This window comes from Oreochromis aureus, linkage group 17 (assembly GCF_013358895.1).
Source record: "Oreochromis aureus strain Israel breed Guangdong linkage group 17, ZZ_aureus, whole genome shotgun sequence".
Taxonomy (NCBI): domain Eukaryota; kingdom Metazoa; phylum Chordata; class Actinopteri; order Cichliformes; family Cichlidae; genus Oreochromis; species Oreochromis aureus.
The window spans coordinates 2,142,854-2,148,025 of record NC_052958.1 but is presented as its reverse complement, the minus strand read 5'-3'; the positions used below and the strand labels follow the sequence as shown (position 1 = coordinate 2,148,025).

Here is a 5,172-nt window from a genome sequence, read left to right as displayed (position 1 = left end):
GCCTGGCCACCGGAAAGTGTTCAAACACAAAGGAGGCCATTGATCTCGTAGAAAGCTGTGCTTGGTGCCCAAACGGGGCTTGGAGTGGGTATTATGTCAGAGGGTCTGAGGGTAAAATGAGCCAATTTGAGAGACGCAGCAGGTTGCCATCACCGCTACCCTGCCTGACTCTGCAACCTGCATGCCTGAGCGACCCACTGGCTGGCTGTCCAGCTTACTAACTGGCCAACGTGCTGTGTAGCAGACTGATGGTGTGAGTGCCTATACATCAACCAGTGCTGATATTTGGAGCACAACACGGACAGATAATGTCGGTTTTTTCTGAATCTGAGTCTCCTAGTTTAAGATAATAAATGAATAAATAATAAAAATACAGGCGTAACAATAAGACTTCAAAAACGAACATTCACATTTGATGATTTCTTGCTTCACCCCCCAACTGGTCGTGGCAGACGAACGCCCCTCCCTGAGCCTGGTTCTGTCTGAGGTTTCTTCCTGTTAAAAGGGAGTTTTTCCTTCCTACTGTTGCAAAGTGATGCTCATAGGGGGTCGTTTGAACGCTGGGGTTTTCTCCCACTTGCTGTAGGGTACTGTGAGGCAACTGCTGTTATGATCTGGTGCTATATTGATACAGTTGTAAAAGTTTTAACTGGACTGGTTTGAGGCGCGCTGTAAACCAGAGGAACTAAAGAGATTTCATTGTGAAAACCCGGTGCCTACATTTCCCACAGTGCAACTTGACCACCAGGTGCATAGTAGGCACATAGTAGCAGCCCACATTTCTTTAGATTGTAGACTTCAGCTTCAGCCAAAGCTGACAAAAGACGTAATGCTAGTGTTTCATGTGGCCTGTGCACAGCAGTGGTACTTAACAAGGCTTAAACCTTTAATTACAGCAAATGAAAGAGGGCACAACAGGAAATAAAGGACATGATTTGCACAGTAGTGAACAAAGCCAGTTCTGAGTCAGCAGATGACAGTTAGTGTTTTACCCTGACAGATGTGACCATATGAACAGAAAGCCTTTAAGACCGTATGGAGGTAAAAGTTCAGCATCACAAATTTCTTTCTTTTTTCGTTCTTTTCCACACCACTAATTTAGCTGTCTAGTGCTATAAATAATCCTCAAGCTCTTTTTATTTTTTTTTGTGTGCTTTGAGACAAACATGGAGCAAGATTATAATAACAATGGAAAAACGACTTCCTCATCCACACACAGTACCCATTACAAAAACAAGACCGGAGCCAGGAATCGGCAGTCACAGTTTCATGGGTGCCCTTCTCTCTTTGGACTTGAGTTTCCTGGCTACATATTGCAGTGTCAGCTAAAAACCCAGCCCTATCCTCCAGTAAAGTCTGCCCACCCAGCTTTACTCTTGTCCCAGCCCTGCTACCCTCCCTCCCTCAGAGCTGTCTGGGGAGAGAAGAGCGAGTGGAGACGCCGCACTGGCCCAGATGGCTGGCGGCTAACCAACTGCAGCCAAAGGTAATCGGAGGCAGATGGGAAACCTTTTGGTGACGAGAGCAGGGGGAACAAGTTGCCTCCTGCAAAAAAAAAGAAAAGGAGAAGGGAAAAAAAGCCAAGTGCAGAATCTGAAGGGAATGAGAGAGGGAAAGAGAGGGGAGTGTAAGCTATTCAAGCCAGCTGGGAGAGCCATTCTTGAGTGTTAATACTCTAAACTGAGTGTGGAGGAGATGAAAGGGCCCCTAATGTGCCTCTTGCTTAATTTCACACAGCGACGGGCAGGTACAGTTAAAAACTAAAAAGAAAGAAAGAAAGCTTGCTTTAAAAACAATGAGGGGTCTTTGTGCTCTTGCAACTTCCCTCATATATGGAACAACTAAAAGTCTTCCTCCCCTCCCTCCCTCCGGCTTTCTCCCAGTCATTTCCTGCGCGAGCCAAGCTCCCTTTCCATTTTCATTACTTGTTTCTGCACCCGCTCTCGATTTATTGTGGGGTTATTAAACTTGCAGCTTGATATCAAGTGCTTTTCATTACCACTACATCTCCTCTTGTTTACTTAAGCCAGAGAAAGAGAGGAGAGATAGGACACCCCCTACACCCCCTACAGACACACACACACACACACACACACACACACACACACACACACACACACACACACACACACCAGTGCTATTCAAGTAAAGCTGCTTAGAAAGATTTGTGGACAGGCTTCACACACACAACACGCATGCACTGCCTCACACACAGCTCTTCTGGTAAATTATTGCTACTCTGGAAATGTGGCTAAATTAAGAGAGAGCTGTCTTGCAGAGGTGACGGCGTTGTACATCTTCCCTGGTCTGTTGTGCAAAGCTTTCCCTCTGGGCTGTATCACTTTTACGAAATAAAAAGCGTATGTTTGTCAGCAGGCCAGGACAGGCCAGGCCAAGGCGAGCGGGCGCGCACACGGACTCTCCGGGGTCTGGGTTTTGCTTGGATGGATATCGAGCGTATAGCTCTACAATCGCAGCCAAAAAAAGAAAAAGAAAAAGAAAAGGAAAGGAAGGGGGGGGGCACACAGCTTCCAGGGCTATCAGAGCTTTGCAGAGGAGAAAAGAAAGGGGTCGTTGTTACCAAGAGAGAAAAGAGTTGGAGCGCAAGGGATAATTAGGTGGGAATTTAAGGGTGGGCCAAATACTCAAGTGTAATCAAGTCAGTGGACCCTGAGGCACATTGACACGTCACTTCTGTTTTTTTATAATCTGATCATCTACTGAACACTGACTGGTGCTTTTTATAACTGTGTTGTAAAAGGATGGATATTCCTTTTTCATACTGCAGCCTAACTATGCTGTCCTTGTCTTTAACTGCTGCCAGGGAGAGTGCAGCTATCCGAAAACTAGCACACTAATCAAAGCCATATGACCGGTCTGTGTCGACGGCACAGATGCTAAGTGTCCCTCAGCTCAGCTTCAAGTCTAGGACAGCACCCCCACCCCCAGCACCACCACTGCCACTACTCTCTCTCGCTCTATATATATATATATATAGTCTCCACTTTGATCAGCAGAGAGCACACGAATCAGCTTTAGGTTGAATTTATTATTTCACCGAACTGCACACCACAGTTTCTCTGTCCAAATAAGACCGTGAGGGATCAAATGGCTCACATCAGACGTGTCCGTCTGCCTCAGCATCAGCTGTTCACTCCTTGAATTAAAAAAAAAAAAAGTCATGATCATCACCAACATGAAAGCCTGGACAGGTGACAGAGAGGGCGGAATAATATCTCAGATTAAAATCTCTGGTAAAAATAAATAAATAAATAAGACAGAAGAAGGAGAAAAGGGCAGGCATTCCTTTCTCAGTTTCCCCAAATAAACAGTGTGCAGATGAAAAGTGGGAACATAAACAGGCCGGAGAACCTCGGATGTGCTCCCCTCACTGAAAATGTGCCTCTCTAAGTCTAAAACAATATTTAGTGAGAGAGAGAGAGCTGACTCGACACGGAGTGAGTGAACCAGCACAGCACAGATGGCAGAGGAGGCTTTTCTCTTTCTGTCTTTTATCTGGTTTGGGACTGACAACAATCCAAAAAACACCAAAAATATTCATTACGAGAGGCAAAGCCTACATTTGCTGGAATCTTAAATGTTCATCGTTAAAAATGATTGTCAGAGCTGAACTGACAGGTAAGCGTCTGTCAGTTCAGCTCTGCAATAAAGAAAAAAATGAATTAAAAAATTGAAAAAATGTGCAGGTTACAGAAAAGCTGTGCAGTACTGGGAGGCACGGACCTGACCAGGACAAATAAAGCAAATTTGCTGTCCTAATAGAGGCAGCAGCCAATTTCATGTTACTATGAAGTTGAATGAGTGCTACGAAAAAAGGAGAAGGAGGAGATTCAAGGAGAAAAGCAACACATGTGGATGTGTAGAAAAGGAGAAGTGTGCGTAATCTGGTTGGTGGTAAAACTACAAATACACGTTGCGATTTTTTTATGGGAGCAAAATAAAAAAACCTGAAACTGTATCTGTGTGTGCTAAAGAATATTTATGCATAATAATAACAATGCTAAAAATGTTGCATGGTGATCAGGAAACCTGCACATTTCTAAAACAGCTCATCTGTCATTCGTGCTGTTTGGACTTGCATGTGCTGATATGTCACACAGCCAATTATTCCACATCTGTGTCTCTAAAACTGTGCTCGCCCCTCTGTTTATCATAATGTTACATATAGTCTAAATATAGTAAACTAGGAACAGTCTAAATGTTTCCCGTGATAACAGTTTAGCAACTTTAGAAACGGGCTGCAGATTTAGTGCGCTTTGGAGCAACTGCGAGTAGCGCCCCCAGCAGGCGAACGACACAGCGCCACCATTCACCGGGTACCTGATGTCTGCTGACAGCCACATCATCCCTCCAGCAACACGCAGACGCAAACACAGACACACAAACACAGACGCACACTGTCTTGTCATCAGCTAACAAGGAGATCCCAGCCGTAATAAGTAGGAACTCCGAAGAAGAAGAGAAGCAACTTACAGACTTGAGGTTTTAGAAATAGTACAAATCCCCTAAGACAGCATGAGGCTTACGTCCGCAGAGGTGCACCTAATGATCTCATGACAGCAAGAGCCTCACTAAATATGGGCGACATGCAGAGTTTCTGCAGGAATATTTCTGCAGGAAGAAGCGGACAAGAGCTTAGAAGAGCCAGCATCATGCCAAGGCAGTGCCTTCTTTTTCTTCCAGAGCTGTGCATGAAAAAGACGAGAGAGAGTGGAGCCGAGCTCGGTGACCTACCTTCCCGTGTCCCCGTGCAGAAGTTTCCGATGAGAGTCTGTCCTCAGCAGCCGAGCGGAGAAGAGAGGAGAGGAGGCGGTGCCGGCGGGAGACTGAGGAGACTCAACTTCTTCCACTTCCACAAGCGGAGAGAAGGAGTCTGGTGTCAATTTCCCCCGTGGTAAAAATAGAAACGTCCGGGAACAAAAATTTCAAAATAAAGTTTGTCTTTGCAGGACTCCACAGTTGGCAAGGGCTCGATGAGAAATAAAGAGCTATGGCCAAGATAGTTAATGTTGGTCTAAGACTTTATATCACTCACACCTGGAACCCGTGATGCGGTGAACACTGTGCATAAAAAAATGTGGTTGGTCAGTTTGTGTTTTCTTCGCATGACAGACTTGACACTGAGTCCAGTAAAACAACTTAAATAGTGGC

General features: G+C 45.2%; 1 protein-coding gene across 2 annotated transcripts in view; it reads right to left on the bottom strand.

Annotated features, from left to right (window-relative positions):
• Positions 1–4,885, bottom strand: part of adamts10 (ADAM metallopeptidase with thrombospondin type 1 motif, 10) — a 50,319-nt gene extending 45,434 nt beyond the window's left edge. For both annotated transcript variants that reach the window (XM_039601221.1, XM_031758690.2), the window contains exon 1: positions 4,756–4,885. The gene's annotated coding sequence lies outside the window, so the exon portion shown is untranslated. The remainder of the gene's footprint in view (positions 1–4,755) is intronic.
• Positions 4,886–5,172: the final 287 nt, after the last annotated feature.